General features: G+C 48.3%; 2 protein-coding genes across 7 annotated transcripts in view; one reads left to right on the forward strand and one right to left on the reverse strand.

The window, feature by feature from the left end:
- LOC121596600 (gremlin-1-like) overlaps positions 1-9,022 on the reverse strand; it is a 29,049-nt gene extending 20,027 nt beyond the window's left edge. The window contains exons 1-2 of one of the 3 annotated variants that reach the window (XM_041921688.1): positions 8,825-9,022; positions 4,185-5,344 (exon numbers count right to left, since the gene is read on the reverse strand). The gene's annotated coding sequence lies outside the window, so the exon portion shown is untranslated. Of the gene's footprint in view, positions 1-4,184; positions 5,345-6,206; positions 6,351-6,808; positions 6,893-8,824 lie in introns of those variants that run through there. The other 2 variants (XM_041921689.1, XM_041921687.1) reach the window with 2 other exon arrangements.
- A 3,049-nt stretch (positions 9,023-12,071) lies between these two features.
- The window catches only part of LOC121595195 (nuclear receptor-binding protein), a 55,160-nt gene continuing 39,401 nt past the window's right edge, over positions 12,072-27,830 (forward strand). The window contains exons 1-2 of one of the 4 annotated variants that reach the window (XM_041918942.1): positions 12,072-12,172; positions 17,037-18,179. The gene's annotated coding sequence lies outside the window, so the exon portion shown is untranslated. The other 3 variants (XM_041918941.1, XM_041918940.1, XM_041918943.1) reach the window with 3 other exon arrangements.

Below are 27,830 nucleotides of genomic sequence, written 5' to 3' on the forward strand. Positions count from 1 at the left end.
AAACGCCTCCTCTCCCTCGAGACAGCACCCTGCCCCCCCCCCCCCTCGCCAAAGGGGGATACTACTTTAATGGATAATTAAACACCTTATCCGGCAACCGCAGAGCGTGGCTGAGCGTGGCCGAACCAGGCAACCTACGATTCGCCCGTGTACGTTTGTACGCCATTCATTGACAGATCGCCTTCGATTGTTGTTGCCTTTGCTGCTGCTGCTGCTGCTCCTCCGAGATGCAATTTAACACCCCCGGGAAAAATCACTCAAAGCAAAGCGCAGCGTCCCCAGGTGTCCGGAAGTTCCCCGTGGTGAAACTCGCAAGCACTGGCGCACATGGGCACGACAAACAAAAAAAAAAACAAGGAACGGGCGCAAAACCCACCCGATGAGCCGTCATGCGCGTGATGAGTCGCACAAACCGCAAAAACCGTGACCGTGGTCCTCCCCGAAGGCGTGCGGTTTTATTACGGATTTGCCTTTAATCTTAGGTCTGCCGATGAGCGTTTGTGGGATGGAGGATGGAAAATGGCCAGCAAAAAGGTAGTTCAGGTTCCTTTACGGAGCGTCAAATCACACACAAATACAAACAACGAGGCAACGGATGGACGTGGTGCCGCTAGTTCTATGCCAATGGGAGTTCTCCTTTTTTTTTGTGCAAAACTTTTCCATCCCCTTCCGGACTTTCTTTCAAACATCCGCTTGCCATGGCAGTGGCGATGACGGATTGCATTGTTTTGCTGGCAGCGGTTCGAGTAATTTGTAATTTATCATACCGAACTGGCGAAAGGATTGCATGCTTTACTCTGTGTGTATGTGTGTGTGTATGTGTGTATGCACTGGAAGCCACCAATCATTCGATGGATTCCAGTCCATATCCAACCATAACGCACCAGAAGGGCCATAAATCATGCTTGGGAAGCGCCTTCAAAGCGACGCTGGTCAAGCATGGTATAATTGCAGCTCGCTCGGGCTCGCTTACCCGCTTACGTGTGAGTTGTGGTGGCAAGTGCACACCGATCAGCTGACGCGCTTTTCGCGAGGCGCTTCCAGTCTAGACGGTGTCGGCAGTGATTTCGGTTGCCCCATCAGAAGCTCGTCAATGTCAATGATGGGAAGCCGGGAGGATGCTGAGAGTGACCGATCGAGATGGAAAGCGTTTCTGAGCTGTTGAAGAATGATGGGGTGTTTCATGGTAACTAACAGCATTCTCCTAGAGATGAAGTTCAATCTCGCACAAAGTTAGGATCTGTTTGAGTAAAAAGACTGAACACATGCTTCCGACCAAAAAAAACCTTCACAACCAGCTTCACGCTGTACGCAGCATGTCCTTCAAAAGTCTGCTATACCTTCCCGGGAACAAAACTGCAGCACACAAACTACGCTAACTAAGAAAATCGCTTTCCAAACGCTAGAAACAAACACACACACGAAAAAACGCTTCCACAAAATGGTTTGGCGCGCGGTGGAGCGCTCCAGGGGGTTTTCAAGGTTCTTCTGCTCGAGCGCACCGACCTAACTTTGGTCGTTTGTCGTTAGTTTTTCCCACCACCATCACCACCACCACCCGAACATCCGCCAAGAAAAACAACACCTTCCTAACTCCCTTCTTTCTCCCCCCCCCCCTCCCCAGTGTCCCACCGTCCCGTGCCTGTCGTGTCTTTCCGGCACAAAAATCCTTGCACACGCTGGGCGTCACAAGCACAGCCATGGAGCTAGCGGCTGCAGGGGCGGTAAAGTGTCGTTTCGATCGTATAATTTTAAGATCACACTCTTGGTGCATTTGTTTTCGTTCACACAGAGACACACATAATGCGAGGAAGAGGGATTTTTATTGCAATTTTATTTTCCCAACCCCGAGGACACATATTGGTCCGGTGCACTGCCACCACCAACAACAGCAGCATCACCTCAGCATGGACCAAGTCAATATGGTTTAGTGGGAAGCCTGTGTGTTAGCGGGGTCTTTTTTTGTTGGTGTTTCCTCGTGTGTCTTCCCTTTTGAATAATAATATTTGTTATCGCGATAAGGACCTTGAATATGTTCCCACTTTCCCGCCCCATTCGCCCCCGAGCCTTTCTTTGTCTCGGTGGAGTAGATAAAAGAATGTTCTTGCCATCGTGTGAGAAAAAAAAGGAAGTGATATTATGATAAAGCAGTTAAGCATTTTTGTTGACTGATAAAATAAAGCCCTTCGCTCTAGCCGGTGTGGCTCTCGCCGTACGTGGTGTGCGTCGCTAGAAAATGCTAAACATGGTGCCAGGACGTCGGTCACACCAGAGCGATCCATTCCAGAGCGGTGAAATCACACACAGACGCGCGGAGAGATTGCATTGTGTATTCACCACTCTGTGTTGCTATTAATACAAATAGTAACAGTTACCGTTGGTGCCAAACTGAAATAGTTTTCGATGGATAAGGTCCAAGAGCGACACTACAAGGGGCACCATTTATGGGAAGAATTGTTTGTTCGCACGATTACTAAACCCGTGCGGAATCTGAAGAATGGAATGCAACGGAATTAGATTTATTGGAAGCAGTTCAAGCAACGTTTTCGGGCAGGCGATTGTAATTTGCTGAACAAATCTTTACGCGATATTACTTAATTTCTTATGCACGGCCACACCACCCTTTTGTCGGCGCTTGCTGTGGGGGGGGGGGGCAACTCCCTGGAGTAGTGGCAAAAAGCATCTACCTCCATAAAACTACATCTCATCCATCAAATGGGAAGCGTTCGATCAACCTCAGACCGGCAGCAAATAATAACAACAACAAAAACGAACACCAGTACCACAGTCAGGCGCGGGTTATGAGTAGCAGAAGAAAACCGATTAACTCGCAACAGCAAGCAAGCGAACAAGACGGCGAACTCTCACTCGCGCTGTGCGGACGGGTCCTGCTGGCGCTGTCGAGTGCGCTAGCGAGACGTTCCGATTGCACTACCCCCGGCACGGTGGATGGGTCTGGCTGGCGTCGATGGCGCTACTGCCAGGCCAGGCCTCCACTCGAGAAACCAATCCACTGGCAGAGAGCAACCGCCGCCGCCGCCGTAGCGGTTCTAATGTGTATCATTGAGATCCGTCTTCCCGGCGCAGGTTGTTGAATGATGATCGGTCTTTTTTTCGCCCAACCGACCGTCTCAAGACCGTCGGTCTGTCGTGGGCCCTGCTTGTGTGTGTGTGTGTGTGTTTGTGTGACGCGACATTTCAGACACTTTCTGCCTCCCACGCTCCCACACCCTCTTGGGGGTGATGATGATGGTGATGGTGACGTTTCGGCCCACCGGAAGAAATTATCATCGGGAAGCGGGTTCCGGCGCTAATGCTATTACCGTGCGACGCTGAAACACAAACACACACACACACAGACACACAGACGGGAGGGAAGCGTTACTATGATTAATGGTTTATTGTGTCGTGCCGAGACGCCGATGTTGCTGTCCGTATTAAGCGTCATCGTATCGATTTGTGGATGTGTATGCAGTTGAACATTAATTCATCCGCAGATCGATTAGTGAGAGCGCAATGCATGTTACGAAACTCAACCAAAAGTCAATACACGATCGAGAGAGACATTAAACTCCCACGCACACACACACACACACACACACACACCCACTACGTTGTGGGGTGGAAAAACACAAATATTTTCCATCGTCCGTTTATGGGGTGACAAAAAAAGAGGGTTGACCCGAATTAGAGATTTTTGTTACAAAATCATCGCATGAGACATTAATTATGATTTTAATTCATTTTTTTTGCATTTTTTTTGTTGCTGTGTTGCTCAGGCGATCTTGTCCCAAAACGTTCGAACTTTAATCGCGCTGCTAATGATACTGTTCGCGCCAATGAAACAATTTCGCCTAATTAACACGTCATACCGGGCGCGCAACGTGCGAGAGCAGTGATTAAATCAAAATAGAAGGCAACAAATAAAAAACTTCCATCCCCGAACGTGTTAATCGCACGATTAGCCCCCCCAGCTGCCCCCGTTTGGCCCCTTCGGCGGAGCAAATACTTCCTCCATGATTCACCCTCTTTCCGGCGCATGGGAAAAAAGCGCTCATTTTCTTCGCTTTTACCGCAACTACACACCACTATCTCAAGCTGCTACTACTACCTACTGAAAACTACTACTATTGCAAACCTCCGCACCCCCCCCCTCCTCTCCCCCCGTTGCTTCCTTGACTTACCTTGAACGTTCCGTTCAACGGGGCACACTAAGCGATGATGATAAAGTCTCGCAAAAACCGCGATCGCCGCCCCACGCGCGTTCGTGTCTGCCGACCGTGTGTTGCGGCGTTGCGCGCCGCGACCGACGGGGTTGGAAATATTTCTAGCTGGGTGAGTAGGATGCTGCTGCTGCTGCTGCTGCTAGTTGGACAACGTACGGGGATGGGCAAAGCACCACAAATCAGCACCACAATTGCATCACTCTCGGATGGCGGATGGCGTCAACGTGGGAAAAAGCGGCGCACAACGCTCTGGCGTGACGTTTCAACGCGATGCGCTTTTGGGTGGGGGGGGGGGTCGATTAGGGACGAAGAGGAAGACGTCCGTTTCACTCTGGAGACTGGGATGCTAGACTCGAGATGGGGTAAAGAACTTTCTGCGCACAGAGAACGACAGAACCACGCTAGATCGATCGAGAGCACAGGATCCTCACTGCTCTCTGTGGATCAACGACTGTTATGTTTGCAATTATGTTTTTTTTTTTTGCGCCAAGAGAAAAGTTTCGCCACTAAAACACGCACACTAAAACACTCTGCCCCCTTCGTTTTTTTCTCCGGACCTTCTTGCGCGGGTCGGGTTACGGTTAGTCGGGTCGCGCGGGGTTTATTTATATTGCTGTGCGATATAAATCATCAAACGGCTCCCGGGGGCGCCTAATAAAACTCCGCTCTCCGTTCGGTTCGGAAATATGGACGGAAGTTGGCGCCAGCAGCAATGCTACCGGAAAGTGCGATCCGGTTTTCCACCGACCGTGATAAGCGGACGCGGGGTGGAGCAATTGTTTAGAATTTTAAGCACACAGAACAATTACACAAATGCACATACAAACACACAGACACAGAAACACGGGACGATGAACAAGCGAGCACGTTGTGCCCTCAAACACGCGATTGACCCGGCCGCGCAACGCACCAGAGTATTTTGGCGACTTTGGGCGATATTCACTTCATTTTTTTTTTTTTGTTAATAATTGAACGCTAGGCACGCTTTTTGGGAAATGCAGTGCAGTGAAAGCGGAAGCACCAACACCATTTCTATCTTGGCACCATTTGTGCGAGCACTTGTTCTTGTTTTTTTAAGCACGACAGAGTAATTACACACACACGCGGGACTGCAGTATCTGAAATGAGACAAAAGAACATCAGAGTATTAGCTTTCGTTGACTCCTCTTTCAGATTTGTGCTTAAAAAATAACACCCCTCGGGATGCAAACGGGTGTTAGAGCAAGCTGCATTGTTCCGAAGCTGCCCCCAAACAGATAAAGCCATCACATGTCCAATACATGCACACGATCACGACCGGAGTTGGCAATTCGGAAGTGTCACGACTTCGCTAGTAAGCAGTACTGTTGTGGGATGTTTGGAAGCTATTTTCGATCGTAATTTGACCACCCCAACGGCCCTCGAAATGGCATCAAAAACCGCCCATTTCTACGCTTCCCTAACGCCCAACACACCTAACCTTCCTCAATGCAATTTTTATTAAGTCCCCCTGTGTTCCCATTTTCTGCAAATGCAACGCTCCCTCTCTAGTGCTGCTTCTGGGTACTGGATGCAATCATTCTAATCAAAATAACGTCAATCACTGGTAGCGGCCCGCTTGATCGACGCGACAATCCCATCCTTCTGCACCCGTCCCGCCCGAAACGCAGCATCAACGCATATCGAGACTGTCCAAACACCGGAAAGCAAAACATACCCGGCCAGTGGGAAAAATAACAAACACACTGCTACGAGAACCAACCCCAGACACGCACACACACACACACAGACACTGATTTTCACGCTTTCCCCTTTTTCCTGCTTTATCAACCTCAACAGATGATTCCATCCGTGCGACTGTTTTGCGGCCAGTTTTATCGTGTGTTTTTTTTTTCTAATACACAAAAATAATAATACTAAACCGCTCCTAGAGCAAGAGAGACCCCAGTACGCCACGGGGGAAAGTGTGTGGGATTTTTCCCTGCCGTTGTTCAATCTTACCGAAACCGAAACGATGCTGCCGCAAGCTAACAACGCGCTGAGCGTAAACGTAAAAACTGTTTGGCACAACACCGAGACCGGGACCACAAACCCTAGGACGAAAGACGGCAACCACCAGACACGTCCGCACGGCTCGAGAGGTAAACCAGCAATGAATGAAATGAACGAACGCGAGACGCTTGTAACCGCCGGCGGTCGGGCTGTTTTCAAAACACTGTCGTGAACTGCGTGATGTGGTGGTGCGGTGGCGGTTTTTCGTTCTTGTGCTGCAACGTTTTGGATGCTTTTACATGCTTTTACATTATGTTTCAATTGTTTTTTTTTAATTTTTTAAGTGCTTTACATCAAGAAGAACCGGAAATTCAAGGCAAATGTGTGATACTTTTTCACTGCCAAATTAATCATATATTAAATGCAAATTTATAACAAAACTTCTACCAAACTTTTTACAAAGAAAAATGCCTAGTTGATGTTTTTTTTTAATTCATCCTCTATGAAAATTTGTGCTAAACCTTCCCAATACTTCTGCTCCTTAACATGATATTTTTTACTTCATTTTATCCTAAACTCCTCATTTATTAATCAAAATTTGTTGTACTTACCAATGTATCCAATTAGCTGATTTTTTTAATAAACTTTACAGACTGTAAAGGAAAATTCTACACACCTTCTTCAACAAACTTTCGTAACAGACCGACCCGACCGGTTGCTATCACACCATTTTATACCATTCCAACCGCATTTATCCCAGTGTCCGAGATCGTTCGAACGGTTGCACGAACCGGGCCGAGATCGAGCCGAAGCGTTCGCCGTTTTTTTGCCTCTCTTTCTACCGGATCCGAGCTACCCGCGGGTTCTCGTTCTATGCTTCTCGTTTGACGGATGCTGTGTGCGGATGAATTAGTGCGTTACATCAAACGGAGGGCGATACTAATTCGGCTTATCGGGGAGTACTTTTACAGTGCGCCTTTTATTTCACGGTTCTCTGCGCTACATACATATTCTGACACCTGCTTTCGATAAAATGTCCATTGTTGCGTTCTAATCGATCGCGTTCATGTGCGTGGATACGATCGAACATTGCACCTCGGGAAGCTTATCAGCTAGAAGTGTTATGCTTACGATAATTAGAGCATAATGTTCTTTTAACTCGCCTTGTAACTAACCTAACCTTTGTTCGTTTATCGATTACATCAAAGACGGAAAAGTCATTGAACCCGCTTACTCGAACCGAAGTCGAATACTTATCACCTAAGGCGTATGGAAGCGATAATTAACCGTGTTTCTTGGGACAAGCTTTTCATTATTTTACCGTGCTCTTTCGTTATCGTTCTAGCATAGTTTCATTTCAAATATGTTTCCATAGACTAAACATAGACCCGCTGTAACAAGGTTTAAGTTCTTTGCCCACAAAGTGTAGCAAATCGATAATTATAGGAAATTCTTTGGACATGTTTTGCAATACTTAAACATGCACCTGCCCATTATCGCTTTTAGCACCATTTCTTATCGTTCTTTTCAAACATGTTTCAGTGCTCTAAATATAGGACGCTTTAGAACATTTTAATTACATACAACTTAACACAAAATTGGCAAAATTTTCCCCCTCAATAAAAGACTTTTTCTCTTTCAAATTCACCTATTTTGCCATAACTCTTCACCCATTAATGGAGACGCCTCGTATCTCAAACGTGCCAGCGTGCTCCAGGCCACCCACCCATACACACACACACACTCCCACACCGCGCTGCTTATCATTTTAGCATTTGCATAATCTTATCCAACGATCGCCCCGAACCAGCCGAGGACCAAACGATAAACGAAAACACTTCAATCTTTGTCACCATTCTCCCTCCCCCCCTCCGAGCTTCCGAGCAGCGGACCGCGGAAGCTTTGCGGCAAATCGCCTGCAATCGATTAGCACACTCGTACACGGCCTTTGCGCAACGAGCGTCGAAAAGGACATTGCGCAAAGCACCGCCGCGCAGAAAGAGGTTCTCGAGCATGATCAGAAGCAACGCACACAATCACAGCACGGCAACAACAACAACAAAAAAGACGAATCACCCACCCAGCGCCACGGACGCCCTTGTCTGGTGTCAGTCTGGAGCGGGCCCAGCCCCGGGGAGATTATTAAATCAAATCACCATTAATCTACATTCCCCGGGAGCAACCGCCGCCGGGCCCCCGCGCAACCGAGAACCCCCCACTTCCTCCTCTTGTTGTCCACTCTCGAGGGTGGATTGATTGTGGCCTGAGATTGTAAAAGAAAAGAGCAAACACGCTAGAACAGCAACCACAACAACCGGCCCACCGTACATGTCCGCAAGACTGATGACAGGACACAACCGAAAGACGAACGAACGATGGCGGCGATGACTCCCCATGTGCTCGGTGCAGCACAACCGGTGTGCGGTGTCTTTGTCAGTTCGTTTAAATATCACGCCACGATCGGGCGGGTTTGGGGGAGGAGGACTGTTCACCCCGCAGGTCCCACTATGCCGGGACACAGCTGCTCTTCGCCTTCCTTTCCACGTTGCATTTGCATTCATTTGCTCGCAGATACATAAAATCTTGATCACCCCCCACCCTGCCCGCTCCTTCCAACCTTCCCTCACCTTTCACGGGTGTCTTCTGGGGCGCACACGGGCCGGCTTGCGGTTTTTTGGACGCGCAAGGGAGGCGGAAAGCCACATAAACTTTTCTACCGACCTGCGGTTTCACCGTTGATTGACGAAGCTGGACAAGGAAAACGAACGGGGAATGGTGCAGAGATGTGCGTGGGTTGTTTTTCTTCTCGCGCTCTTCCACTACTACTGTCAACGCGACGATGTCAACCAAATGACAGTAATACGTGGCCTACTAGATGTGAACTTGCCGAAAAACTCATCTTCACAGTTTTTGAATGGACCGTTGCAAAAACAAACAAACTACAAACAACAAATCCACCCCATTTGGCGACGGCGAATTGTCTCTTGCATCACACGAACGAGCATTGCCCGGCATAAGCTACACACCCCACCCCGGCACCCATCGGCACACACCAATGTTCTATGCTCGTTTGTACGCAGACGAGCGAGAGCGCGCGCACGAACGGCGGGTCGGGCGGATGTTGGGAATTATTCAATGAAGCAGCAGCAGCAGCAGCAGCAACGCTTTGATTTAATCCCATCCAATCTCCAACAAACCTGCCAGTCTGTCGATTTGCTGGCGACGACATTCACGGGGTGCTGCTCGAACAAAAAAAAAAGACGCCCTTAAAGCTAAACCTCCGCACGCGTACGATAATCGACGCCGTACGCTGGGCCCGGTGAATGTCTGGGTTGCAGAGAGGGGCAGCAGCATCATGGGATTCTTTATTTTGCAGATAGTCGCGGCGGATTCTGGGTGCATTGGGATGCGCCGTTGTTTGACGCCGTTGACACAATATGCGCATGAGTACGCCACAATTGTTCACTTAACGCGGCGTAACGATGGAGAAGCTGTGTGTCTGTGGGGTAGAGTTGTTGCCTGGTTTGTGTTAGCTTGTTTGACTGTATAAACATATTAACTGAAGTTGGTTTTAGGAGATCTTCGCAACATTAAATAAAGCACAAAAAGGTGGCGCTAAAGCAACCGAAACGCGCATGCGAACTGCTTCGCCACGTGCAACCTGTCAATGCACGATCATCAACACCACGTGGGCACGGATTTGTAGGCCGCATACAGCAAACCTCCGGACCAACCTCAGCCAACGGCCAAAGGATGGTGATGAGCGGCACTCGCTGCCAGCCCCCTGCGAGCACTGCTACTGCGCTTCATCCGGCTGTAACGGCAGCGGCCATTACGTCGTTACAGGCCCTGAAGCTCTGCTCGCACTGTTACAATGTTACTATTGCGCCCTGTCGTTAGATAGTTCCATATTTCATCTGTGCCTGCTGCGTTTGCTTTATGGCGTTTGTATTCCGAACACCCCCTGTCCCCCGTTCAGTCTGCTTTAACACCTTCGCCGGAAAGGAAACTGTGAATTAAGCTTCCTACGCCATCCGCTTGGCACTGTCGAGAGGTGAACTCTCTGCCCCGAAGGCACCTTCGGAAGAAATTTGGAACAGTGAAGGCGTGAAGTGAAGAGCGCCTAATTGAACTTGATCAACGTCTTTTTAAACGACGATCAGCTGATCCAAGAAGCACAAATAGCGAATAAGCAATCACGAAACATACTTCAAACAGAAACAGGACAGTTTTGTTTTCTTCTTGCAAAACTTCCCCACCCAGCCATGCGCCCATAAATTGCTACGATGAACTAGAAAACTAGCTCCGAACCCATCTAGCCTAAACTGTCTGCCCCTTGTCCCGGGCATCGCGGACCAGGTGGATCGAGGTAGCACGCGCACGCGCACACACTAGTTTATTGCTACTTTCGCGCGTAAACCATGCGGTAAAATATGACCATTTTGCATGGGACTGTTTTATTTTCCGCTCGGTCATTTGTCTGGCGAAGCAAATGTCCTTCCCACGCGCCTGCCTGGTGACGGAAGGCACACGGCAGAATCCGCGAAATACAACCCCTCATTGAAGTGGTGGCGGGCTAGAAAGGGGGGTTGAGGGATGAGCGGGGGTACTTGGGGGGAATTTATGCACGACCACAAAACACTTCACACTGGAGCCGTTTTTGGGCCGTACGGGCCCCAAGTGCGCGGGACCGTGCGCGAGGGGATGCCGGCGGACGCAACGGCGTGAATGAAGTTCCCCGTGTGGATGGATTTTTATGAATGAAATTTAAAGGAAGGAAATAGCCAACCACTTTACCCGCTAAAGGTAACAACGCGCGTTAAACAGCCTCTGCACACCAGCAGACCTGCTCTCTTGGTCCCGTTTCTTTTTTAGCAGCTCCCTTCCGCCTCCCTTCTATTTTGTCACTGCGGAGCGACTTTGGAAAGCCGGTTGCGATCGCGAATCGCGCAATGGTATCGAATTGGTGGGTGGCAGACATCACGGTCCGGTTCGGTCGAAGAGTACTTTCCCCTCTTTTGGGTGTGCTTGAGTCATCGAGGTCCTAGACGCGTGTGAGAAATCTTTTTCAGGTCAGAAGCTAAGTTTTTTTGATAACACAAACGGTATCATTACATGCTTTTGTTTGAGCAGATTCAAAACATCTTCATCGCAGCAAAATTAATTCTTAATTTAATTTTATTTTCATTTCACATCTCATTGGCCAAGATAACTGAAGCATACATATTGAAATCAATTGAAAATACATTGAACTTACTGCACACATCAAGAGTTTCTTGTAAAAAGCGCAAGTAACGCTTGTAACGGCTACGTTACGCATAGATTCAAAACTTAACTTCCTTATCATATATGCACTTTTTTCACCGGAGCGCTTCTTTGACAGCTGTCAAATTGGCGATGGCCTTGATCGGAAATTGTCGAGTTTCTGTCTACAACGAGCTTTTCCATTATAATCTTTGTTCATTTCGATAAATGTTTGTAAAGAACATAAAAATTACTGATATTTTACGACATTCACCGCGTGCTGTTTGCTTAGCTTTTTGAACAATAAAAATGGCGTTGAAAATTCAGCAGCTGTACATCGCGTACAGGCTGGTACATTGAATGCAACGTGACAGTTTGTCCTTTGACATTAGCTGCCTGCATGCTTGGATGGTATTGCAATTTCATATGTTATTTTACTCTTCATCGTATTTTAATATTTATTAAAATAAATAAAAACTACGTTGTCTTGATCTTATCACGGCAAATTCAATGAAATCGAGTTTCATTTGCTCAACGGAATTTCAGCGCAGTCCCAAAATGACGTTTAGGATTAACCACAACTGTCACCAGCAAATGTCAAACGGGGCAGCAACTGCGCACACCGCGATGCTCGACTATTCAGTCCAATACCTTTGATTAAAAAGGCTTTCATCGAACGAACGTGTACAATAAATAAAAGTTCAGAGCGCAGAGCGAATTAATTCCAACCCGTAAGCTGAAATTCTTCCACGCCTGGTTTGTTTCGCGACTGTTGAACTGCGGAGCTATTGTGTGCGCGCGTGTGTGCGTGTGTTAGTGCAAGGAAACAGTTCCCTCTCGTCGGATACGTACACGCAGCCGAGAACGCGGTGGTGTCTCTTGAACGATTCCCATCCTCATCATCAGTTGTGTTGTGTGACCGCATCAAAGAACAGTGCAAAGCAGTTTTTCCCGTGCGTTCACAAGGTTTTACCACTTCTGCTGCTTCTGTCTCTACATCCACATCCAATAGGGCGGCTTCCCTCTGCTGTGTACGGGTGCTTCTTCTGCTTCTTCCTTTTTTTTGTTCTGCCATCGCAACTAAACCGGACATTGTTGAAACGGGCAGCCAGACAGGAATGTGTGTATAGACGGCTCCAACACGGTGGCATTTTGGGCCGGAAGACGCAACTCCATTGTTGGATTGGGTCGGTTAGGGTGGTGTGGGGTATCGGTCTTCGATTAGGAGCGGGTGTGTGTGCGGGGGGAAGGGGCAATTCGAAGAACACAGATAAGAACAAACCCCCTTCTCATTAGTGGCAACCCGCGTGCTTTTTCCTGCGTTCGCAACACAATGGCTGAATAGTGGTGTGGTGTTGGTAGCATTATTGAGGCGTGGTACAGAGAGACAGAAGTTAGAGGCGAAAACGGGTGGGGGAAGAAGACGGGGAGAGAAATCAATGTCGGTACGGGTGCAATCCTTCGAAGGGCTCTTGAATTTGTGTGTTGCATGACGGTGCATGAAAAAGGTGCTCCTGGGAGAAGCCCGAGCGTATACGTACACGACATACATTGGTGCGCGCCTGCTCGCACCCGTAAAACTGAGCAGTGTGTGTCAGTGTGTGTGTTTGTATGCGTTCCTAGAAGTGTGCGTGCCTCTGTGAGTGAATGTGTATGTGTGGTTGCAGCGTGTCCTTTGAAGGAGCGAACATTTTCAGCTTCTCGTAGGAAAAATGGGCTTCTCGCCGTCGTCGCCTACCTGAATGCACACACAGTTGTTTCACCCTTAGCCCACCGTCGGCGTACGGACGTGCACGGCTGCGTACTCAGATGCAGTGCCGTGCAGATCCGCAACGCTTGGTGGTGTTTCCCGTTCCGTTTCCCCAGCCCTCGGTGGAAAACCCTTCCGCTTTTGGTTTAATATTCGGTTCGGTTGATGGATTGTTTATTGACGGAAATGAAACATGGATGCAGCTGTCGTCGCGGCACACTAACGGGGCTGGTTAGCGGCAGCAGCGGCAGTGGCAAGGCGGGACATGTTGGGAAAGGTTCGGCTTTTTTCTGCTTCCCGTCTTTCTTCTTCCTGTCAAAGGGCAGACGATGAGAAGGATCGATGTGTGCGTGTGCGTCGTCGCCGTCGTCGTCTGGCTGGCTGGCTACCTCCATCGAAGAGATCGTCTGACAGCGGTGCTGGTTTCGCCCACTTTGCGGCACTAAAACCACTACCACTACCATCACCGATTCTAAATTGAGATGCAAGAAAAATGTAAAAAAGGTGTACGCAATCACAGGTACAAACGCTAAGATGGACATGGACGGGGAAACGACTTGTGTTGCTCCGTCCTGGCGAAGACTTTTGCTTGCTGTCAAAGGATTTGCTCTAGTGGGTGTGACGAGACCATAAAAGCCAACCCCAGAGCTTCACAAGGCTTTTCTTTGCCCAGTAACACCGGGCCCTTCAAAAAGCAGGGGTTTGAGTGGAGAGTGAATTTACTTAACCTCAACTTCGGCGAAGCTTTTTCCGGTGGTCAGTGTGGGAAGGAATTAATGTTGATTTCGTTTTTCACTTTCGTTTTAGCAGCGAAAACTTTTCTGCCAACCCCCACTCTCCCCCGTGTTGTGGAACAGGTTATTGGATTTTTCCTGCAAAGTTGGTGGAAACACGGTTTGCTTTGTCCTGTTGCCGGTAGCAACGGTACCCGTTCTCGTGTAGGATTACACACCACCACCAAAGCGAGTAACGACCGAGGGAGGGAAGACAGCATTTTGTGCTTGCTAAAAAAAAGGTATTCCTTTAACTATGACACACTCCGACGTTAATTTCGTTCAAAGAGGACAGTGAAGGGCGGTTATTTTAATGCTCCCCCATTGCGCCCTACCCGTAGCGATAGTTATTTTTGCGTTGTTTAAGTTCGAAAAAAGTGCTATAAACATGTCCTAGAAACACGGTTCTTTCGTGTGATATATTTTTTTCTTTTCTTTTGCTGTGCTATCTTGACCAGTTAGTTCAACGACGCTATCTCATAGTGCGCAAAAAGTATATCTTGCGCGAGATCCCTTCCATTCTACACCCTTCTACCGACACCTAGCGGTGGACCACGGTATGTCTCGCCATCTTCTGATGTCTGTCCGCCACACAGTGATCCCCTCGCCGAGGTGCGCACCATGCACACCTACCCACCATGTGGCGGTGGCGGCGAGCACGTTGTTTCTTGGCGCTGTTTTCTGACGACGTGCTGTCACCGAAACTGCTGCCTGCCTGCCTGCCTGCGTTAAACTCTCTGGCTTAGAATTTTACGGACCACGGGACTTTTTTTTTGTTGTTGTATGAATGTGTGTGCCGTTCCGTGGGGACAGTTGGTTTGGCTTTTTTTGTTTTGTTTCGCCACCACCACGACATCGTTTGGCTGAACGAACACAGAGCACAAGCAGGCAGGCACAGCGTTATATTAGATGAGTGACTGACTGTTCGCCAAAACGGCTTGTTAAATCAATGGATTCGGGACGGTAGAACGTGCCGAGGAGGCGGTCACAAGCTCGTTTTTGGCGCTCGGCGCACTCACTTACATATCCTGCGTTGGCCGGGCCAAGGGAGTCTCGCACCATGTGGAAGAGTGGCGTGAGGCGAATGGGAGAACGGGCAGCATTGTGTAACCCGTGACTGTTGTTGGTTGTGTGTGTGTGTGTGTGTGTGTGTGTGTGTGGAGCTTTTTCTTCCTTTTTAGGAGCATGGAGCGGAGAACGAACAGAGTACAGCGCGAATCGACCGGCAGCCGCGTTGTTTGTTGCTGCACGTTTCGCATTGCGCGGTCTGTCCACCAACGTCGTTCCCAGGCGCTCGACAGCGTCGACAGGACAGCGCACGGAGAGGAGTGCAAACCCCAACCCGAGGTCCTATCGCCAGAACCTGCTCTGCGCAGCGAAACCTAAGCAAGCCGGTGGAAACATGATCGTTCGCGTTCTTCTGCACACCCAAGCAAAACCACTTCCTTCGCGCTGAGCAATGCGTGCGGCGTGTTGCGATGTGCTGCCGCGTCGAAAAAAAAGGCTCCAGCGAGGCGCTCTCCCACACGAGCTGAGCGGGGTTGGGGTCCTTTCGCGACCGCAAGCAGCAGAACGCACGAAGGAAACACACAAACAGACACACGCGCGCGCACGCAGGCAGGCATAACCTTGGGATTCTGTTTCTCTTTCTTTATTAGTGAATTAATTTCCTTATATTAAATAGGCGAAACGGGTAGCAAAGCAAAGCGCACGACTACGCGCAAACCGGCCCAAGAGCGCGCGTGGCGGCAACGTGGTGGTGTGCGGTAAAAGCGTCCATTTTCGACCGCTCAAAGACGCGACGACGATCGATCCCACATGATCATCATTCGTGGTGGTGATGGTGGTGGTGGTGTGGCGTTGGTGAGGGTAGTTGGAAGGCGCTCATGGTCCATGGAACCAACCGTGCAGCAACCAGCAACCGGCAACAAAAAAAACTCCACTTCCATCTGCCAAAAGAGGAGAAACGGTTTGGTGTGTTGTTGCGTTTGCTTTATTTTGTTTCCTTTCCCTGGTGCTCTGTGGAAAAGTGTGGTGCGGTGTGCCTTTTGGCGCATGATGCGACCACGGCGCGGACCAAGGGGCAAAGGAAAATCGTTGCTGAGCTGCAACGTGGATGGGATGGGGGAGGGAAACGCAATCGGTGGATATTGGTGGCGGGATGGACCAAAAACCCCGTGACGACGGTGATGTGTGATTCTTTCTCTTGTGTGCCCGTGTAGCCGAAATTCGCAAATCCCCTCCTCAATCGCCCGCCCTCCAAACACTGACAATCTCCTCTAGTCCGCGGTGTGAAAGGGAGGTGGGGTTTTCTTTTTTGGAAAAGTCCCGCTGGGGTGCCTGCCGGTTGTAGCAAAAGAGAAGCTCGCGAAAAAGATTGCGAAAAACGGCCAACTAGATTTTGGGGTTGGATGTATGTGTGGGATGTTGCGGTGCAAAGAGTGCAAAGAAGCCTTTCCACCCCTCATGGATACCACCATCCCCAATAATCTACGGGTAGGTTTTGCTCTCTCTCTCTCTCTCTACTGGAATGGATCGGTTTGCCAGCGGCACCCATACAAACACACACAAGCTTGATTCTACAGCTCTGGGTATCGTCCATTACGAACGAGAATTGAGGTGCTGCGAGCCAACATCACCTTTTACATCGAGGCCGCGAAAGAGCGTGCGGAAGGCAGCGAAAGGAAATCTTCGCAAAACAATTTTCTCCTTCCACCTTCAGGCGTACGTGTACCGGCTTCTTCCCCGCTCCACCTTCACCCAAATCGAATCAATTTCTTGTCCGTCTCTCTGTCTCTGTTCACACACCTGCCGCCCCGGCATCCCGGGCGCAGGTGTGTTGTTCCACGATCATCCGACATTTGCAAGTGCTGTTTCCACGATGTTTCATTTCAACTTGCTGGATCTTGCCCCGGAGTGTGTTCTTAGGCAGTTAGGTTAGGTCCGGTTTCGGTGAACTGTTTCCTGCATCGTCGTTAGTCTGCTGCACACATCCACACACGCACACACACACAACGTCTTGTGCATGCAATCGATCATTTACTAAAACTCAAACTCTTTCTTCAATCGCAGTTGGCACAGCAATCCTAGCAGCAGCAGCAGCAGCAGCATCAGCAGCATCAGCAGCTCCTACGAATTTGTGTGTGTGATTCTGAAGTGAAAGAAGCAGAATAAGGGCAGAAAGAATTCCTTCTGTCACAAAGATACTTATCTCGGCGAGCAGCAGCACCAGCAGCAGCACCAGCAGTTTCAAGGCCATAGCGTGCGCGCGGGTCCAATCGTGTATGATTATCTCTGGTCCGTCCGTGAAAGTACCCCCAGACACAGACGATTTACACAGCGCGACGACGGCAGCGGCAGCGACGGCAAGTGTTACTACTGGCACGGAGATACATACGGCGTGAACCGCAGAGAGAGAGAGAGAGAGAGACAAGGAGCGAGAATACCCATCGTCCATCGACCAAAAGGAAAGAGTGAAGGAACGACAGAGAGAGTACGTCTGTGTGTGGCAAAAGCGGCAAATATCGAGCGGCAACAGCAGCAGTGTGTGCCCGTCTGACAAAGTGTATTGCGAGCGAGTGTGTTTTTTTTTTTGCTCTTCCTATTGCCTCTGCCTCCCCTGTGCGTGTGTGCATCTTCTTCTCAGCTGTAGCGAAACGTCAAGCCGCCCGCGTGCACTGCCGTGCGTGTTAGTGCAAAACAGTAGCGCAAGCAGTAGTTCTATTCCGCGTGTCTCGATTTGAGGTGCAAGCCCCTTTCTACAACCAGCGCTTCCCCGGTCGTGTGTGTCTGTTACTGCAGTTCGTGTGCGCGTGTGAGAGTCGGTTCAGTTTTCGGTTTCCCTGCTAAGTTTTCCATCCGTTCTCTTGCCAATTTCCCGTCCCGCACCCCCCGCCGCCGGTTTGGTCAGATTTTGATTTAATTAAGCAAAGCTTGCCACAGTACAGTCGTCGGCCCCCCGCCCGTTCAAAGTCTTTTCAAATACCCGTGCGATCGCGATCGGTTTGTGTGCAGCTCGAGAAGAGGAGAGAGGAAGATCCAGTGCGTGCACGTGTGTGGGTGTTTGGTTGAAAGCGTCGTGTGAAAGTTGTATCCCCCCCCCCGCCACCTTGGGAGATTCGTGAATTATTCGTGGATTACCAAGACACACTCTTCTCCCCATTATACTAAACTCTCAATGGAAGCGTGGTGCTTGAGAACAGAAGCTCATATAGGGTAAGTTGATTGCGCTGAAATCATATCTAAACGCTAACATGTGTCTGGCTGGATTACAGCTGCTTTTCTTTTTCCCGGAAATAAACTTTATTTGCAGCGTGTGCGTCGTCGCCAATTCGTCCTCGATTATTGCTCACGCGAAATGGGTTATCGGGTCGATTAGTTTGATAAGATACGGTGCGATAAGAGCAGATAAATGGGCAAAGCCCTTAAGACACAGCGCAACCATATGCAGGGAGCTCGCGATAACTTAGGTGCATTTATGACTCACACGTGCGAATTACTAAGAAAAGCCTATTGGCGCTACATTCCTTCCCGTGCAGGAAGCAATGATAAATCAAACCTTATCGTGGGTGCAGACACTTTATAAAATTGCTTAAATCTTGGCTCGTCCGGTAGAAGAAGTTGCGGGATGGAGATGAGTGTACCGAAACCGGAAACATCATTCATTAATCATTACGTCTGCAATGAGCCCCATTTTGGAATAGAGGGATTCCCGCGTCATTTGAATTCATAATGCACGATTGAACATTGAGGTCATGAATTATGGAAGGTCGCCATATTAGCTAATTTGTCAGCTGGTGATTATTAATCGGTAACAAATCGGGCCTAATGCTTCGCCTTCCAACCACACACGTGGTGTTCTAATGACAAACCCTGAAGCTGCCCAAGTGGCTATAAAATGTTAACGATCGATAGAACCTGATTCCCGGTGGCCGGTCTAGACTGCCAATGAGATTCGGCCGCGAACACACACACACACACACACACACACACACACACACACACACACACACACACACACACACACACACACACACACAACTTTGATCAAATTTCATCGACCAAAACTGCCATCGACCGCTCTGCCGTGTATTGTGGTAGTCTTTTTGATTCTTTCCATTTCGACGGCGTGTAGCGGATGCTGTCTTTTCCCCCATACTTTCATGCTTTTCATAGCCCCTCGGCCAGCTCAAAACATTGTTGCCATTTTCATCTAGCTTGTTCTGGTCTAGTTCACGGATGAAGCTACCTTCCCAGCACGACCGCCCTTTCTTCCTCCGTTTTAGAAATACGTCACGTCGGCGTCCATCACAACTCTCATCTCACCGTGGAGAGGAGAATTGCGAAAAAAATCCCAAAAAAGCAAATGATCCAAATTCGGCGGAACACACAGGTCAAAAGCGTCCGCTGCAATGCTTCAAAAATATACCTGTGTTGTTTGTTAGGACAAGCAATCTTTGTGTGTGTGTGTACTTTTCCCTACCCCACTGGCAGCATGCAGCAGCTTTGCGGGGTAGGAAATTATGCTACTCTCAGTGTTCGGGCTGGCCGTGCATCAGTGTTGAGATTGTTATGTTGGCCAAGCAAACAAATCTCTGTGCGCTGCCGAGATGAGCAAAAGGAGGAGAGGAAGATGTGCAAAGCCAGAGCCGCCACACAGACAGACAGTTCCAGGAAAAGCAAACGCGAATGCGGGGTGAAACTGGAGTGGAAAATTTCCAAAAGTTGCAAAATAATTTGCAAACGTGCTAGAAATGAAGAGGGTACAGAAACCGTGAGAAAGGGAACGGAGAAAATGGTTAGCTCTGGATGGTTTGGAAATCGCACGAAGAACGCTTTGGAAATAGGGACCGAGGACAGTGCTTGCTTATGCCGCAACTTATTTGTCTAGTTTTTTTGTGTGACTGTAGAGTCTGATAAAAGTTGTAGAAACATTCTTTTGATTCTTTGCTTAAATGCTTACATCCCAGCGGGATTTGCACATCAAAGAAGAGTTGGTAAATATTCATACTCAAATTCTATTACCACTTCTAACATAGTACTGTTTTTTTTTTTTTTTAGAATAGTTACATTACATATTCATGGTACAGAGAGTGTGTAGTATGATAAGCATCTTGGGACGAAACAATTACTCAACACACACACATACACTGTAGCGAGTACCCAGCTAAAAACCCAGCTAAAAAGACTCCAAGCACATCTCCATTTGCTTTTGATACCATCCTCACAACATCCATTTGCGAAACAAATTCCGTCTAAAATCTTTTCCAAGCCAATCTTATTTTGCGATTTCGAGATCTCGTTCTCCTGCTTGCCTTGTACCACATCTTCTTGTTGAGTCTTTTATTTTGCTTGCTTGCTTGCTGGCTTGGTCGGTTGGAGATGATGTCCGCCACACCACCATCCATTTGCGAAGCGAAGACGCGTTTTACGGGGAAGAGAATTTTTCGCGAAATTAGATGATTAAGCAAAAAGTTTCTTGGGGTGAATTCGGCCTCTCCACTTTCTGGCACCTGGGTAGAGCAAACGCTGTCTTGCATCAGTGTTGGTATTAATGTTTCCATGGTTGTTTTGTTGTGGTTTCTGCTCCTCTGATTAGCGTCCGATATGGTATGGTGAGCTGCGGTGATCGTGCTGAGCAGAAATCGTTTTTTCTTATTTAAAATATTAAATTGATCTCCGAAGGGGGGGGGGGGGGGTTCAGGAAATGTGAAGGCGTCTGAGTGAATCGGAAACCCATCAACAATCATCGTTTATGTTGAGATGAGTAGAAACTAGTTACGGGATATTGGCATAAAGGTGAATTATATCATTAAATTAAAAAAAATTTTAATGTATTTAGCACAAACAGCCTGATTGGAACAAAGTTTTTGAAGCCATTCATTTAATAGACCTGCTTTTTAATGAAAACTCATCAAAAGTCAAGGGCAAAATTATGGCAAGAGCCACTCATCGGGAGATGTCTCTATCAATCTTCACGACACCCGTTAGGGTTAGCTCCACTGTAAAGCAACCAACCAGATCCAACGCAACGCCTTGTCGAGGCTCATTAACCGAGACTACGCTGCAATCATCAGCAAGTCTTACCGACATGTTATTACCAAATTTGGCTTCTTGAATGAAAACACGTTTGCCGTTTTCTACCAAACAGGATCTTTTTTAAACCCGATCGCATCGATCGCGATAACAAGCGGATGCTAAGGTGCCAACTTCTTGGTATAGATTTTTTACCCCGCTCTCACTATCTATTGCCATTTTCGTTGTACTCGAGTCTAGACGAGCAATAAATAAGTTTTGCTTACTACTACACGTTGCGCCCAGAGTAGACTTGGCGCAATTGTAAAATGCTTCCCAACTCGCTAATTGCTTGATCAACAACGTACACGGTGGTGCATTGCTCAAAATCCGTGTCCGGAACAGCAACGCGCCACACGTTTTCTCGTTATGTTCACAATGGTATTTGATTCATTCAATGTGGTGTGCCCCCTCTTTGCTGAGAAGCGTACAACGAACGCCTCGTCGAGTCGAGATCTCTTTGTAAACTCCAAGCGGTTTGTGGGGGGCATGCTGCGGAAGTGTCGAACGGCTGTACAGCACTTGTCGATAGAACCTGGAAACTCCTTGGCGCTCCGAACAAGCTGTTGGTTATTTCAACGCCTCCAAGGTTTACGGGAAGACGTTTAAAAATTCGGAACTCTGTTAGAGCTACAGGAAGTAGATGTTTGCTATTCTGAATAGCTTCTAGATATGTTGTACGAACATCTGATGTGGTTTGATGTACTTCTAAGCCATTGAATCTAGCTGGATTCCGCACTTAGGGGAGAGCATGATCAACCGTTAAAATCTCTGTATGCCACTTGTTATCTATTACACGATTTTGAAGTTACTCCTCCTCCCATAGGTCGTGGGTTCTCTGTTGACTAAAAATTTTAACAATATTTCTGATCAATTTGCTCCGTGAACTGTACAATAGCGCGACCAATGCAAACAGTGTAAAGCCAACCTCACCTCTACGATATCATCTGAGCCGGGTGACTACAGTACTCTGCACACAATTGAGGCATGTATCTGAAAACTTCGCTTCAATAATGGTGACAAATGGCAGCACACTACCTCTTCTCTCACTCTCTCTCTCCGTCTATTTTTATGTATCGATTCTCTCCACTCCACAGCCGGCAGTAGTAAAGGCGTTTCATTCGTTCCGTGCGTTTGTTTGGTCAATGTCCGTTGATTGATTTCCGCATCACGACAGCGACACACGACCACACGGCCAACGAATGGACTGCTGGGCCCTGGTTGCGACGACTGTCCTGGGGGGAGGGAATGATAATTAATTTACCAAGTTTTCCATTCCTTGACACACACACACACACACACACACACACACACACACACACACATAGAAAACGGAGCAGGGATGGGGGGAGCAGGAACGTTCCACCAGTGTCGCGCCATTAATTCCTCCGCGGGACACACAGTGTTGGGGGGAAAAGGAGCGGCGGTGAGTTTGTGGTGCATCTACCCAGCCAGTGAAAAAGAGCTCCTGGAGAGTTGCCAGTGTGTTAGGTTACCATAAGTGTATGTGTTTGTCTTTCTTTTCCAATTCCGCCACACTGTCGTTCGGTCTTCCCTTTTGCTTCGTGTGTAGCGTTTATGAAATCGATACACGTGCACCATTCAAATCCATCCCGTGTGGGCGTGAGTGTATTGTTTTACATCTTGCTTGTTTTTTTGTTTTTGTTTCGTTGTTGCTGTTTGAGTTGTCGCTTCTTCCATTTAAGCATTATATTAGCCCTAACTTGAGGGGACGTGATTTTTTCGCTCGTGAAGCTCCGGCCAATCGCACAAAAGCGAACGGAATAACGCGAGCGGCCATGGTCAAAGGGATAAGCGTGCGGTGATTTCCGTTTTGAAGAAAAAGTTTGCCTTCCATTATCCATCCATGGGAAACCACCGAGGAGAGGAGGTGCACAGTACGGTACAGTTAAGAATGTAATTCCCGCGAAATAGGAGACCAGAAGCGGTGGGGCCCTACGCGAGTATAATCGGCGAAATGATTTGTATGCAAAAACTTAATCCATAAGCATGCTATCGGCTTGCATAGCTTTGGATAGTGGTTTGTGCTTCATTTTTTCATCTACCAAACCACTAACCCAAGGTTCTTCTAATGCTAGCAAGACACAAAAGTGAGTATCAGCTGTCCTGTGTAGTAAATAAATATGCTGAATTAACAGCGCGCGTGTGTAGCGGTGCTTTGGCGGAAGGATGGCGACCCCTGAAACAGGTGGATCCGGTGGCTCTCTGTGGACAAAGTTTGTGTTGTCTGGTTCTGGGCCGTTTTTGCCTGTTTTTTGCCAAGGGAACCTTCGTTTGGCTGATTTAAGTTTCTTTGCGGCTAAATCGAGTCGCGTTCTGGTAAAACTACAACCATTCTGATGTTAATTATTCATTATATTTAGACTGACTTGTTCCAATTTTGTTTGTGTGTGGTTTGTTTCGCTGAGTTTATTAATATTCCAGCACTGTACTCTGCCAGTGCGTCCGTTGTGTCGTGCAAGCAATATTAATAATTCCTAACTCCTCCCCCCTTTTTGCGATTAATAATGACAAACGGCACTTTTGCTAATTTGCAATGCCTTTTACAGAGTGGTATTTTGCGTTAAAAATTTGGGAAGAGGTCTCACGTTAAAATCCCCTCGCCAAGGGACGAATGAGTCAAATCTATTAGCCGCCTTTCCGTGACAATTAATCCTTCCGACTTCCTGTCTCCTCCACACTGCACAAAACCAGCCACACACCACGGCCCGATTAAGAGCGCCGCGCACCCACGGACTCGATTAACATTTGCTCTCTGATGCATCACCATCCCCTCCCTCCCTTCTGGGTGAGCTGTTCCCAATGTAAACCCCGTTATTATATGGCGTCCACCAGGTTGACCCGATTGCGGTTGCCAACACACATCAGCAGCAGCTACCGCTCACCACCCCCGGGGGATGATGATTCATCGTGCTCTCGCCAATTGCGCTGGCACCAATAGACGGTGCGGGGAGTAAGTCTAGAGGGTTCTCACCTACCTTTAAGCGTGTTAGCGGACGTATTTTTCCATCGGCAAGCCTTGTCGCGCCGCCGATTGTAATACCAAAACGCACCTCACAGAGTGAACCAAAAAAAGAAAATTAGCGTGCAAATATGCGTCATCCTGCTTTGAATAATTCGCTAACAAGCCGCGGCACGTAGTGCACAGACGGGTGTGTTATAACACGCTGTTGTGTGTGTGTGTGTGTGTGTGTGTGTGTGTGTGTGTGTGTGTGTGTGTGTGTGTGTGTGTGTGTGTGTGTGTGTGTGTGTGTGTGTCACGGTGGTGGATTAAATTCATCACTACCACCACCACCACACCCACACAACCGATGAGACGACCTTGAATACACTCTCATCCACCCATGGAAATGTCTTCTTTTCTTCGCCTTTCGTCTGCGTACAATGGAGGCCACACATCTCGCCGAGAACGTGACATACGGCCAGCTGAAAAATCGCCCTGAAGGACATACACACACACAGAGACGGTGATTGTCGGTCGGGCTGGTGTCGAAGGATCACTCAGCGCTACCACCTTCTTCCGCGCCCGCCTGATTGCGTCACAAGACGAACGAATAGAAGCCCAACGAAAGAGAAAGACGGAGAAAGTGCCCAAGCAAAGCACTACTACTCCGTCCATCGTCGCGCGGGTCGATGGGAAGTGGATAAAGGAAGAAAGCGAAAAAGGATAGAATGCCAACCTGCTGCCCTACCATGTGCCAACGACCATGTGCTCTCGTCGTTGCCAACAAATGTCCCCCCTTGCCACAGTCAGGGGGGAAGCCATTAGGTGTGTGTTTTCTAATTCTATTCTGGTGGTTCGGTAGTTTGCAAGTGATTAATGGAATTTTGAAGCCTGCGAGTCAGCCAAGGATCATTTATTCTTTCCAGAGAGAGAGGGCGTCTGGCTTGAGGAAGAATTGGGTGTACGTGGGCGGGCGGTGTTCTGGCTGATATCATTATGCCAACAAAGTCTTTTAATCATACCGAGCCTCATTCCGTTCGGGTGATGGTGGTGTTCGTTTGGCAAGTCTCTTCGAGTGAAATTCTCGTTAGTTCCACTAGTTTGTTATCTGTAGTCTGCTGGTGGTAGACGAGAAGGTAAAAAAAACACATATCGCAAAGGTCTACTGTTCGTTCATAGGACAAGTATGCTTCCTATCTTGGTCTCGGGTCAAACCGTCGGGGCATCGAGTTCCGGAGATATCTACTTTTGGGGCTTCCGGGCATCTATATCTATGGTGAAGGAGACTGTCCTGCTTTCCGGCGTGTTGTTGTATTTAGCCTTGGTTGGTTATGAAATTGTATGTCATCTCGGCCAAAAGTTGTCGTCGTCTACCGACCGCAATGTTCCCCCAAATGCTTGAAAGTTACACTTTTTCCCGTATCGAATAGCGCTGTGACCTCATGGGAACAGTCCAAAAACACCCCACTTTGTGAAGCGTAACTGGAGGAAGCATCTAAACTGCTGCTCCCCTGTTACCATCTGTTGCTCCAGTTCGGCTGGACGGTTTCTCTCTACCGTCAGACGTATTCCACGTTAATATATTTCAAATCGATTTAGCGCGTTTTGGATGCGCCAAAACATGCGGCGGTAGGTGTAGGGTTACTCATTTTGATCGTAATATAGGCACACAATCGAGGGGGCTGGCTCGTACAATAGCGCCAAGAAACCTTTGTTGGTCATAATGGAGGTTATTCTGCGGCATTGGAACTCTATGAGACCCTTCTTTTTTTTGCTATTTGTATGTTTGAGGATACTCCCTAAACACACCACACCTCCACACCCGGGGTCGTATATCTCTTTCCGTACTGTTTACATTGCATTAACGTCACGGCACGGTCGGTCGGGACAAACACACAGCAAGCACACATTAGTTCTCTCTGCAGTGTGTGTGTGTGTGTGTGTGTGTGTCTGTGTCTAGACAGCCTAGTAGTTGTCAAGTGTGTGGAATGGGATGAAATCGATGAATAAAAAAATTATTTGCCAAAACGATAGTATACATGCCCCTTTCGCATACACGCCCATTTTCGCCGGGCTGACATAATGCTCTTGCTGCAGGGTGATGTTTTTCTGCTTGTCATATCCGCCGAAAGTACCCCAAGAAGGTCCTGTGTCTAGGATTTCATGTCTCCAAGGTCCTGTACGTTAGGGCCTGCATTCTAAATTAGTTTACTTTTGTTTAAACAAAGAGGCATTCGTTAGTATTAGAGGCAAAGAGGCACTCGAACCCCACTGGCAGCGACCAACGTCCTTGAGCGTGTTGACTCTCGGGGCTTGCATGTGAAAGTCCAATGAATCCATTTGATTTATGAATTTGTCCGTCTAGACCTGTCTCGGGGCCGAAAGATTTTCCCCCAAAAGTTGTTGTGTCATACATTGTGAAGGCATAGAAACGTTGTTTCCTTAACATGGTGCGCTCTCCCACGTCACGCTAATTAATGGTGCGCGATAGCTTCATTGAATATCTAGAAACTTAATAAACACATTGGCTGTGATTTACACATTTTTATAACTTCTCCAGAACTCATACGATACAGCACAGGGGGGTTGGTATCTTAAAAATGAATAGTCTGATTTAGGCCAAACAGCGAACCGGCCGGCAGTAATGGGTGTTTGAAAATTCGCAACTTAAGGCTGCGCGCGAATTAGCAAGATTGCTGCAAATCCCGGGCAATGTTTACATTTCTCGGTTCTCTGTGTGTGATAAATAAACAATGCAAATCTCGCGAATACTAGGATGGAGCAGAGGAGCTGGGGGAGCGAATGGTTGATCAAAAATTTGCACGCATTTCAAATTTACAGCTGCCACAACACATACCATCTATCGGTTCGTACCGCGAGCTAATGAAATCGGGCACGATCGATGAAGGTTTTAGCAGCGTGTGTTTGTCTCTGGGATAGAGCTATTTCCCGGAAAGTATAATGGTACGAAGAATTTCAATGTAATATTGCGAAGGGGACTGTTTTTGGGTAGTTCAGCGGGACTAAACATGTGTTACTCTGCAATCTCTCTACTGTTTAGCTCAGCACCGTACAATCCCAATGCGCGCCCAAATGCACATAACGATAATCCCCCGTTGTAACCCAACTCATGGCCATCCCAACCCGTGGAATGGCGACAGTGAAAGACGCAGCTGGACGACGGACGTTCACACAGACACACATTGTTGTTCCGGTCGCCGAGCGTGTGTTTTCTTTTGCATTTGTCCACCACGCCCGAGCGGCAACTCCTCATCTGCATGTCTCGTGCGCCGCCTATGACGCACGTTAGTGGAGAGCGACTGAGGATGCGCTTTTGTGTGTGCGTTTGTGGCCGCGGGGCAGGGGCACGTAAGCGCGCCCCGCCCCAGTGTCTGTTTTAACTGTAGAACGGAGCGTTCTTCTTCTTCTTCTTCTTCCTGGGGGCTAGTGCGCGCACATTAATAGCGCTAAGAATTTCGCCGCTCCGTTCTTCCTCGTTTCGCTTGCACTGACCGCGAACCAAAGTGCACTGACCGTGGGCATGGAAATTTACCCCCACCCCACCGGGGGTTGGCGGAAACGTACCGGACCGCGCCGGGTGTTCCGCTGCCGCATTGGAGAGATAAATGGAAGCGCCTACGCAAATCGGTTCGTTCTTTTTGTATTTCCATTCGGAGCTGCTGGATTCCGGCAGTCGTTCGTGTACGCAGTTCGTGTACCGTTGCTGCTCTGCGCCCCAACGCGTGCTGTTAGATTCTACCGAATGTGAATGGGGATTGGCATGATGGGTGTATAGACACAAATACTTACTGAAAAACTCAACTCTT

Source organism: Anopheles merus, chromosome 3R (genome assembly GCF_017562075.2).
Source record: "Anopheles merus strain MAF chromosome 3R, AmerM5.1, whole genome shotgun sequence".
Lineage (NCBI taxonomy): Eukaryota > Metazoa > Arthropoda > Insecta > Diptera > Culicidae > Anopheles > Anopheles merus.